This window comes from Calidris pugnax, unplaced genomic scaffold (genome assembly GCF_001431845.1).
Source record: "Calidris pugnax isolate Ruff unplaced genomic scaffold, ASM143184v1 scaffold63, whole genome shotgun sequence".
NCBI classification, from domain to species: Eukaryota; Metazoa; Chordata; class Aves; order Charadriiformes; family Scolopacidae; genus Calidris; species Calidris pugnax.
The window spans coordinates 1,054,077-1,066,408 of NW_015090852.1; the positions used below are offsets into that span (position 1 = coordinate 1,054,077).

General features: G+C 38.9%; 1 protein-coding gene across 1 annotated transcript in view; it reads left to right on the top strand.

The window, feature by feature from the left end:
- Positions 1-456: 456 nt before the first annotated feature.
- The window catches only part of RALGPS2 (Ral GEF with PH domain and SH3 binding motif 2), a 164,375-nt gene continuing 152,499 nt past the window's right edge, over positions 457-12,332 (top strand). The window contains exon 1 of the mRNA XM_014943459.1: positions 457-530. The gene's annotated coding sequence lies outside the window, so the exon portion shown is untranslated. The remainder of the gene's footprint in view (positions 531-12,332) is intronic.

The window sequence follows — 12,332 nt, forward strand, 5'->3', positions numbered from 1 at the left end:
TCTTCTACATCTATAGTTTCTCCTCAATTTGCATGAATGCATGTGGGAGGGGGGATTAGTGCGTAGCCATATGGGAGGGAGCTAAAGGCAGAACAGTTTCCTAGTGAGCTGTGCTGCGGGAGTGGTAAAGAAACAGCCAAGGGAGCAGGAAATGATGGAGGAGGGGAGAGGACTCCGATGACACTTAATGGAAGTGATGCAGAATTCCCTCGAGGACACGAAGGCTATGACCCTTCTGCATTCCTTGCGGACCCCAATTGGAGAAGCACTTTAAGTAATTTATCAATGCAAACTCCAGAATGTTTTTTTTCCTACTTCATGGGATTTTCCACTGAACAAGAAGGAGAAGGATGTGCATTACTTAATGGGAAAGTGAAATGAAGGTCGTTTGTTTGATATTTCTTCTGTAAATCAGCAGGCTGGATGATAGCTTTATGTTCATAATATATTAAAGTGGGGCATCAGCTACTTTTAAAGACATCATTCCTCCTCCCTGGGTACCAAGAGCCTGGAAACTCCTAAAATGAAAGGTAGGGGAGGGAAAAGTGGTAGGGGAGGGAATGGGTTGTGTGGGAGTAAGCCAGGACTTCATACTGTTCCCTTTTTCCAAGACCAAATCCCCTTCTACAATATTTCCAAGGCAGCTGCAGACTTAATGACCTAGCATTCAATCAGTGACCCAACAGTACTTCTCAGTTTAAGAAAGCTATCATTACATCAGCATTCATGTTTCTGCCCAGAACGATGTAAAAATCCCAACACCCAAATCAGCCCCTGCTTTTTATCTATAGAAGGAAATCTCAGTGACGGAATTCTTCAGGTCATCTCAGACCAACAAAAAAGAGCTGTCCCACTGAAATCTGGCATATCCTCTGGGATCTGTGGGAGTCAAGGACAGTTTTCCCCAGGCAGGCAGCTTTTCCAGCCAGCTGCCGAGCTGCATGGTCTTTCTCTGAGACACTACATGGGAACTATGCAGCAGAGATAAAACGTTCCTCTGCCGATTAATTTTTCCTGGCGTATTTCCATGGGCCTGAAGAGCAGAAAACATGTGAAGATGTAGGAGGCAAGATCTGGCCCTGTGTATTTTCCTGAAAAGCTAGCTCTGTTCCACACAGCTGCTGATGGTTCTCTCCCTTTTTCTTTTTCTTGATAAAAACAGAAGTATAAAATTGTTTGGTTTTTTTTTCCCCAAGGATGTTTCCTAAGCTATTATGCATATTCTGTTATTGTTTTGGAAGTGTTGCCTACTTTATCACACACTGGCATTTTTATTCTCTTTATTCTTATGGGTCAGTAGACCAGCTAGTGAGTCTAGTTGCCCTCATTCTGTTCTGCTGCTTTCGACAGATAAGAGCTGTAAACTCGTAATATCTTGTCAGTATACTTTAAACCTCCTGCTTTCTAAGCATCCATCCAACCTGCTGCCTTTTTTCATGGCTCACTGTGCGGCAACTGGTTTAAATACCTGTCTTCAGTCACTTAACAGAAAGAAATCAACAGAAGAAATTTATTAAATTGAAATGGAAAAGTCTTGAAAGATGTTTCCTACTGTATGAATCCAAACCATAAGCACTTAACTCAAAGGGGATTAGAAGATACAAGGGAGAAACAGAAGACCTTTTTCTTAAGATCCTTTCTTAATGCACTTCATCCAAAGACACATTGACATAAATTTCACATATGCACATGCTTGTTTCCTCTGCCTCAAAACAAAATTGGTACAGTGTGACTTTTTAATAATCTGTTATTAATAACCAGTAGTAAAAACCGCAAAGAATAGAACAAGGACTGTTAGTTTTGAGGATCTTCTCTATGTCCAACAGGAGTCTATATTAAATGCTACAACAGAAGGCATAATTTACCTTAACTTTTTGCAAAATATATAAAGGACATATATTTTTCTAGTCAGTGATCAGTTTATGCTTTGAAGCATCACTGACACTAATGCTTGCAGTTCTTCTCCCTGTCAGCACGTTATTATACATGTACGTGTCTAATCCCTAAAAAAAAATCATCTAAGCTTTTTGTTTCATTTGCTGAACTATTTGTTCTCTAGCACAGAGTTCCAGAGCCAAAGTAGTACATTGCATGAATATGCACCTGGAGAGAGTTAATGCAAGCTTCTACTGTCTCTTCATTTGACAAGGTGTTTTCTCTTTCTCATAGTACGTGACAGGGTGCAAGATGTGTTTCATTTGCTTCCCAGCTTCTGTGAAGCCTCCCTGCCGAGTAAAGATGGAGAGAGGTTTCCTTAGGCCTTGCACTGCCTGGTCTCTCTCTTGCCAAGAGGTGGGACAGCAGCCTTCACCCAGCTGCTGGTCTCAGGCTCAGTCAGTGCTGCCACGGGCACAGAGGTGGTGCTGGGAGCTGGGCTCCCCTGCAGAGAGCAGAGCAAAGCCAGAGCCAGGATAACAGCCCTGACTGAGGGAATTGTGATGGTGTCCCAGGCTGGGGAGAAAATTCTACCTGAAGGCCCTGGTGACCTCTCTTCCCTCAGCAAGCCCACTATGCTGCTACAGGGTATCTGTACCACTGTGTGCTGTTGAAAACATTGTGTATATTTTGATCTTCGGAATAGAAACTGTTGCTCTATCTATACATTTACGTACCCATGAGTGCATTGACCTAAGGGTTTCACTGGATGATGATGATAATGCAGATAAGAAATTTGCCTCTAATTCTCATCTGTAGATCAAAGCACTTAAACACACTATTTTTAGTTTCTCTTGTTTTACAGTCTTCTCTTGTCATTCTTTTAGGTTCTTCCTCCTAATCCTCTTTCTTTTGATAAACTTTTTTTTAAGACAGAAGACAAAATGCAAAGTAGTATTTAAGCTAAGGATCTATTGGTGAAAATACTATCATATTTTCTGTGTTTTCCATATGCTTTGTTTAGTTATGTAGTGATAGTATCCTATTTAACTTTTATTGCAATATGCCCATAGCTGAGGTCTACTACATGCGTCACTTTAAGTCCACCTTCAAAAATCCTCCCCCACCCCAATTCTGCGTTTCATCACGTTTCTCTTATTTCCATAAAACCACCAAAGCTGCTGTTGATTTAGACAGAGGTTCTTGAATTCAGTTTGCTTGGATAGTATGTAGAAGTCCTGATTGTCCTGGTAGGAGCAACTGTAGTAGCTTCCACACAGGCAAAGGCATCTCCCATTCCTTTGTATTCATTCCCCTGTCATTGTACAAGCACACTCATTGAACTACTATCCCCATCTTGGCTCTTGTGCTGTTCGCTGGTGCCTCTCTTTGTTCTCAACATCATGCCTTGACCTGCACGGACAGTCCCAAACCTCATTCCTTTACCCAGCTATTTCTAGCCCCATTGGCTAACTGGTATGCAAATGCTATCCAGGGTTCACAAATTATCGTATGTGTATAACTCTTTGGAAATCCCAAATAAAACATGCATTCAGTTCTGGCAGCCTTCTTCCTGAGAGGGAGAATTAAACCTTGTCCTGCAAATGATCAGGCTGAGAGAATAACTTATGACAAGCAACATTGTAATGCATAGTGGCTCTTAATAAAAAAATGATGTGACATGGGCAAAGTAAGCAATAAGGAGCACATTAGACTTTCTCTGCGTTGCCTTTCTGCAGAATATTACATCATGTTCAAAGTGTTAGTCATTAGCTGAGGTTACTTGGTGATCGAAACTCAGTATTTCTATATGAGAAACTCAGCACTGGAAGCAAAATTTACCACACTCATCAGACACAAAAGAGCTTTCTGCTTTATAGGTACATTTCATTTGTGCAGGAGACAGAGGCGGCCAGGATAAAACCTTAGAAAGGATTTCTGTAAGAATTAAAAACCATTGGGAAATTCTCTAATTTCTGACTCAAATTCAGTATGTACCTCTTCAATTTTATCTTCTAGAGTGAAAGCTAAAAGTATCTGTACATATACCTAAAACACAAAGTGTAGCACAACAATATGGCTTATTTATACTTCTCTAGGGAGAGAACAAGATAGTAAATCTCTGCAATTATAATTGCTGTCTGTCATATGCTGAAAAGTGTTCAGACTGTGTTGGCAAAAGCAATGTCATAATCTGTAGTATAGAATAAAATGCTCCAGTACTACATTATGTTGGAGTAATCACTGGCAAAGTATTTTCTTATGCAACTCTCAAAAGATAATTTAAAGTGGATATGTCATTTTTCAAGGTGTAACACTCCTTTGAGTCTCAGGTATGTGTTTTTACTGATATTATGTGGCAGACAGCAGTAGCTCGAGAGGACACTATACGGCGATAAACTTTTAGATTTTAGCAGTGTCGTGTATTTACTTCTAATGTGTTTACCGTTTTAGAATATACCACTACATATTTATAGAAAGTAGTAACCACAAACTTCATCCTAACAGTCAGAAGCTCTCTTTATAGAATAGTATTGTGGATTTTGGGTTCCTTGTCCTTATGATATATGGCTCCTCTTTTGAAAAATGAAAGAAAACTCTGGAAACATATTTAATCTTCTCACATATTTAGACTCAGATTTCAACCTTTAAATGACAACTTCCCAAGTATATCAGTAGGAAAGGATGATATGCAAATGAAAATAAGCATATAGATGTCAGTTTTGGCCACAGAATCAATCAGACTACAGTAAAAGTTTAGGTGAACACTGGCTAAAATACACTCACTATATATTTTGGGAATTTGCTTGCTAAGTGCACTTTGAAGCCTTTCCAGAGTACACAGGAAAAATCTCTTCAAAATTTCAGAAGTTCAGCAGCCGTCTCCAGCTGAGACACATTTATAAACACTAGACCTTTTACGCCAAATGCTCCACGTCAGATGATTTTTCTCAAGAAACAGGCCTTGACTCCATACAGACTGACTTCTTATTTACTTTAAAATAAATAAATAAATACATCTGTATTATCTTTTCATTTACCAGAAGCTATTCTGATGAAAGTTAAAGTGATTTTTCAGCATGGATATTATAAGGCTATGAAAATGTCATGATTATCTTTTCTGTTTAAAGGGAAACTTTGAAAAGTCTCTACACTCCCCATAATATTTGTATTGATATGAAAGCTGTTTCACAGCTTAAGAGAGAATTTGGATCTAGAAACCTGGATGATTTCATACATGGGTTTCTCAGTTCTAGTAAAGAATATTGAAACCTTAATGTAGATGTTTTTCTAAATGCTGTTTTGTCTTTTTCTTTTAATGTAAATGATCTTGAATGGTGTTTGCTAAGTCTAACATTCAGCATTTTCTAGATGTCTTGCCTCTGTAACTGAACTCGACCTGAGATGTTATCTCTGCTTTTTTTTGTTCATTTAAAATGAGTAACTAAAATTATATTATTACTTGACTTCCTAATGGAAGTCCTATGCTCCTTATGGAGCATAACATCAGAGTACTTATTCCACCTAACTTCAGCTCCCAACAAGCCACTTTACATGCAGTAGCATGATTCCAAAGATTGCCAGCAGATAAGATTTACAGAGCAAGACATATGGACTACAACTGCACTGCTTATCCCAAAAGTATTCCCAATGCATTTGTATAAATGATTCTGAAAATACTTGCTATAAAACAATGTATTTTATCTATATTAGTAATTTAAGCAATGGTATTCATTAAATCTAAAGCTGAACTGTCTGACTATCCACATTCTTCACAGCAAAGCTCTTCAGTAACGGATGGCAAGGCTTTCAATGGAGCTGCACCTATTTCTACTAGTAGACATTATACTCTCAGATTTTCAGACAAGGATTATTAGCTGTGGATAAAAAAGCCATCATAGATTTGCTTTGTTCTGCATTATTTCTGAAAATACCTCACAGTGTTTTACAAACGGTGCAAAAAATTCTGTTTTCCCATCTTTGCAATCAATAGCAATTATAATTGCAGGAGATAGCTGAAGCACAGTAAACCAGCCAAAAAAACCCCAAAGACTAAAAAGCATAGGCACCAAGTCCAGTTACTTCCTATGAAGCTTGGGGCAATGATGAGGTGAAATCCGTAATTTCTTCCATATAGGAGGAAGAAACAGTCTTTTAAAAAAAATAATTGAGGAAACTCCTAGAGAAGGGATGAAGTAATTTTTTAGTATGTTTATGATAGTATTATCCTTGCATTGTACCTATACCGTAACAAGATGCTCAGTGCACGTCTAATACCTTTCAAGGATTTCAAGGTTCCCAATAAGCACTAAGAGATGGATTATGACTGACCATTCTGTGACTATGGTGGACAATGGATGCAGAGTAAAGTGCTTCCCTAATTAATGTGACCCACATGAGGACCAGGCAGGCTGCAGTCTTGCCCGGAAGCAAGGAGCACAGGATCTGTAAAATTGCTCTTCTTTGGTTCTCCTGATACAGAAAAGAGAGCCAGCTATGGCTCTGTCCTTCCTCCTCCTCCGTGGCTGGACGTGGAGAGGTAAGTACACAGAAGGATGTTCTGTGTACAGAGGAGTATGACTGTATACAAAGGAGTGTAACTGGCCAGGCTTCCCATGGTGCAACTAAAGAATTCTAGGAAGTTTCCTTTTTTTTTAACATAGACCGCTTCCTGATTTGCCCATATAACATTACCTCTTAATGACAATTTGACTGATTAACTGAATAGTATTAACTTAATCTGCTTGCAATTTATTACACTCTATAATGAACCTGTGTGGAACCTGTGGATGCAGTGTAAAGATGTAAAGATTCCTGGAAAATTAAGTCGAGCATCTCACTACAAACATTTCATATCACAGAAACAACGGAGAGTCAAGAGGGGTGGGGGTTTGGTTTTTTTAATTTTTTTTTCCAGTTGTTAACCATTTTGCTCAAAAATTGAAAAAGACCTTTTTTCTTCTCCAAATAGCTGTTTAATCACTGCTTGAAGTTGAAAAAAGTGTGTTGGAGCAGATGGTGAGAACATAGGATTTAAGCAGGGGACAGATGTAACCATATTAGGGAGCCTGGAAGATAAATCTCTTGAAGTCTTGTGGCAGACGTGATCATTACTTTGTTTAGATAGATGAAATATTACTAGTTTCAATTAACAGTTGCTGTTGTCCATATTTGGGATCTTTCCCCTTCAGATGGTCATTAAAACCTGTTGTAAATCATCGTGTTTGTGCTACTTCCATACTGTGCATAAATCATGTAGGCATCCCAGCATCTCCATTCTTTATGGAAAATGTGTAGATAACTATTTATACAACATAAAAAATGGTGTTTGCTTTCTATTCAGCAGTTTACAAGTACTGTCTCTAATGACAAACTGTCTCCTGTGATGTACAGGGGTACTAGGAATGCAGAAAAAGAAGGACATTGGTATTCAGCCTCTGTGCTGCCAATCCTTCTTTCCCTCTAGCTCCCTCCCTGGTACTATCAGCATCGTCCCCGTCGCAAACAGCTCCTCTCAGGGCTCTAACATAAAGCATGTTTCTGACTTTGGTACATCTGGAGCGTAGGAAGGCAACACAGTGAAGAACAGTATTCTCTTCCTGTGGAAAAATCCGTAGGTTGCGTGAGAGACAGTGAGGAAATAACGTGTTATCTGTGTTCAGTTTCCTCGCTGCTTAGACGTGTGGAAGAACCTTTGTTGACCTTGGGAAAACAATGTTTTGCAGATGTAAAGAGGAAGTCCTCTTAAAGTGTGTGTGTGTGTGTGTACACACATTTTATTTATTTATATATATGTATTTATATGCATGTTTGGGTGAATTCAGAAGCTGCTGCTTGGATACGCTCTTTAAAAAGCTGTGATCTTAGAATATTAAGAAAATCCCAGAACCAGTTCAGACTGCGATTAATTATGTTGTTATAATTCCAGCTCATCCCTTCATTGTTACTGGAACTGAGGAACAAGTAGCCGTGTATACCAAAGGGGAAGTTCTAGCACTAATCACAATACCTTTAGGAGCAAATATTAGCACATCACTTGAACATAGTGAATTAGAGCAGCTGTGAAGCATACACCCACTTTTCAGTACAGCACTCTTGGTCATGTTTTCTACCTCCAACTGTAACCCCTTAACATGTAAGGTGTCTAGTCTCTATTTGAACCAAATTTCTCTGGTACAGACATTTTTATCCGTTAGAATATTTTTGTTATGCTTGGTTTCAAGTTTAACTGAACCAACTGAAAATTCCACTTTGTTACGATTGAGGCAGGAAGCTCATCCTCCTTATTAAAGGGCAGAAGACACTATGTGTGTATTATGTATTAAGCATAAACATCCTCCAAAAGGACAGAGGAAGATGGCGACAGTTACAGCAATGTTATATTTATCCGGTTCTGACTCTTATTTTACCTATAACAAAGGCAAGAATACCACAGAGAATTACAGATCAAAAAAGTAGGGATATGTAGGTGTAAATGTCTCAGACTACTTACTCAACTAGAACCTGGATATTAGTTGCACGATGTAAAGCACTGTGTTTATAAAGTCAGACTTGTATAGATAAGCACTCCAAAATCAGGAAATAACAAAATTAAGGTGGCAGGTACCACAACTCTGCTTCAGCACTGTGATGCAGTCTTGAGATATGATGTCACAGTTTCAGGAAAAAAAAATTATTCTCATAAATAGACAAGTAAATTTAGCAATATTTTACATTTATTTAGCATCTCTCACCCTGATGTACCGTGTGAATTAAGTGCAGCTAGACTCGTGGAATAACTTAGTCAAAGAGTAAGAATAGAAAATAGCACTTAAACATTATATAAATAAAATATTTTCTCTATATTCTCATTCCTTAGGGAACTGTATGCTTTAGCACTTAACCGGTTGGGACATCTCCTATCAAACTGATTTTAACTAATGACTTTTTATGATAATAACTGTTTTTAGATTCAGGCAATGGTAGAAGAACTTCACTTAGTGCCAAGTAATTAGTAATTAATGAAGTGCTAACTAGGTGCCAAAATGTAAGCTTTGCTCTTTCAAATCATTAGTTACCAAAATAAGATTAAGAAATATCTTTTCTGCAGTACACAGGGAGTTTGGCTCAAAGGCAACCAAATTAATTTGATTTTATATTCATGTATAAATTTAATCCCAGAGCTTTGTATGCAGCATGATATGTTCAGTAATAATCAAATATTATTTCTTTTTTCCTTAAAATTTTTAGAATAATTTGTATTGTAATCTATACAAGCAAAGCTGATTACATTACATTATATACTTTTTTACTCTAAAATGCTTATGTGATCTTCTGGTAATGAAAGTATAATAAACAGTGACTGTACTCTGCAGGCATTTTTATAGACTTAGATTTTACGATAGCAAGTGCTTTGGATTGCAGTCTCAACATTTCATTACAGCTGCTCCTGCAAACACATTGCAGTTTGTGTAGGGAAGCATGCACATTTTATGTTGCCGAGTGGAAAAACGTTTTTGATCTGTGAAATTAGAAATGCACAGTTAAATTTCCATCCTCTCAGCTGGAAGATAACGTTGAAGATCCAAGCTGTTGCTTTCAAAAGGAAATCCTATATAGTTTGAGGGGTTTCTACATACGGTGAAGCTAGTTACACTCTTGTGTACATGTGGCTTCTTTGCCGGGCAGTGAATTATACAATCAATCACTGCTAACGGAATTTGGGATAAGTATATCTTAAAAATAACTTCTGAGATCCATACTAAATAATTATTCAAAAGAATACTTATCTGCAGGATGAATAGATAAATACCATTTCTAAATTTCTTCTCTGGGGTGAAAGTGGTGATGGCAAGTGTGATGTCCTGTGGGCTGTAAGATTTTCAGCAACGTTCATTTGGAAGGATTCGTGTAACCGTGTTTGTTCAGGTTTGGCCCTCAGCGCCCATCCCTTGCAGTCTGCCAGCCACAAGTGACAGCGGTTTCCTGTCACTTTTGACAGCAGCTTTCTTCATTATAACCAACTATTTTGCCACATATTTTCATTTAGTCATTTCCTCTCTTTTTGATGCTTCCCGTGACTTGAATATTTAACAGCACAGCTGCAATATTCAACTAATAATGAATTTTAAATAGAATATTTAGTATAATGGGGAAAATCCGAACCTATAAAATAATAAGGAACATCAGCTATGTGTGTAGAGCAGGTAACTGAATACTGGAAGGTGGTATCTTGGAAAAGATTTCAGAATCAGAGGGGAAAAGCAACTAAATGTGGGGATCTAGTGTAAAACTGTGGCATTTCAGCACTAAGTGGAACTGGGCATTTCATTTTCAGTCTAACACACATTCTCCTTCCCACTTATTCTTTAAAACTCTTTTTGATATGAAATGATGGCATGGCATCCAATATTTTCTAGTTTTCTATGTTGTGTTTTGACATGTTGCATGCATGACTTGTGTTCATATACTGAGGAGAGATTTCTACTAAACTATTGCCTAGGATGCCTCTGTATTTCTTAAACCTTTGCTTTAGATTCCTCTACAATGTATAATCAGATTTCCTCCCGTATGTACTGTGTTATACTGATGATTATTTATCAATATTGAATTTGTCACTACATTGTCTTCTTACACAGTTGTGTTATTCCAAGTATCTTCACAATCTGCCCCACAAGTGGGAGTAATTTTGTGTCTTCTATAAATATTGTCTCCTTCTGTACAGCCCTTTTTCTAGATTATTTTTAAGGGTATTTACCATATATCTACTATCAAAAAATCTTAAGAACACCTGACTCTTTTGCTTTTTCACCATGATTAGGAATGACCACGCATTCTCCTGTTTCATTTCTCTTAATTTTTGGTCCATGACATTGCTTCTTCCCCACAACCCACTATGTAGTTTTTCTGGTACCATTTAATGAGAGAATTGTAAAAAATGTCTTTCAAAATTTGTATCATTTAGGCCCTATATCCACCACTTAACTAATGCAGAGAAGCTTGTCTTATGAGATGAAGTAGTTTTGTCTCCTTTTCTGAAGGAGAATAGCTTACTAAAAATTTACCTTTGCTTCCCCCTTCTAAGGTGTCGTTACTTCATTATTTTTTAAAGTTTTTATTTTCTTCTTATAATATTTTTTTTTATTTCTGTGTTAAAAGTTGTTGTGGTCCCAAAACTGGTGAAGTATTTTTTCCATTCACTGACCCACCTGCTGATAACCTTGCAGGATGGCATTTTATTTTCCTTTCGTTTATCCTGGTTCAGAATGAGTTTGACACAATGCCAGAGTACTGTGGTGGTAAAAAACCAACCAAACCACAAACAAACGAGGAAAGAATGTCCTCTTTCTAGGCACAAAGCTTTATTAGAATTGGGAAAATGGCACTTTACCTAAAGGGTAATGCTTTTCTGCTTTACTGTTGAATTTGTGCCTAGTTTCTCACATCCTTCCTGCCTTATTTTCCTGTCATAGTTTCAAAAGTCGGTACCATCTTTCCATGCTGTACTCATTTAATCTGGGCGTCTCAAATACACTTTGGATCCCTGTACCTCTATTCTCACCAGTCTGCAACTCTATTAAAAATGAGGCACTGTGCATAGCAGGTGGCTATATATTGCATTAAAAATGTATAGCAAGTGGATATATATTGGATGGCAGCAATGGGTTATCCAGTATACAAATTACTGGCTCCATCGTCCAGGGATGTGAAGGAAGCAGTAACTATCGTAATTCCATGACAGGAATGAAAACAAGTCAGTTCACAAATTAGTGAGATTACGGTATTGTTGCAAAGCATTCTGAATATGTATAAATGCTAGCTATTAATTACTGCAATAACTCACTCGGGCTGGAGTCTCCCTGGCCGGGGGGGGGGCTGTGAAAGTGGGTGATGCCAAGTCCTGTCTCCATGACAGCTGCCAACTCTTGCGACTTTATGGCAGTTCTTGCAAAATCTGCCCGTTTTCTGAGAGCTTTCGCTCCTGCAACGATGCAAACACCTTGAAGGCCTTGCTTTCCTCTTGTAAGGTAATAATTTCCCAATGACTGCGGGAGAAAAATCTAGAAAGTCCTTTGCACTGCGTTCCTTCCTAACGTACGGATTTCTTAGCAAAGTAATGTTTTTGGGGTTGTTTTGTTGGGGTTTTTTGAGGCTTTCCTTGTCCCAACCGCCTTTAATAAGCAGGGGAGCGGCGCCTCCGGGGGAGATGCGGTCTTGTCTTTCCGAACCCCCCCCAACTCCTCGTTTTTCAGCGGCGGGGAACAGATCCCGGCGGGTGGCGGTGAGCCGGTGGAACGAAGGCCCGTGAGGGGGGGTTTAGAGCCGCCTGAGGCGGCAGCGGCGGTGTGAGGCGAAGGGCGGGAAGGGGGACGACAGACGCTCCTCACAACGAGGCCGCCCCGCGCGACCCTGCGTCGCTAACGGCAACCCGCGCGGGCGTGGGGCACTCCCCCCCCCCCCCCCCCCCCCCCCCCCCC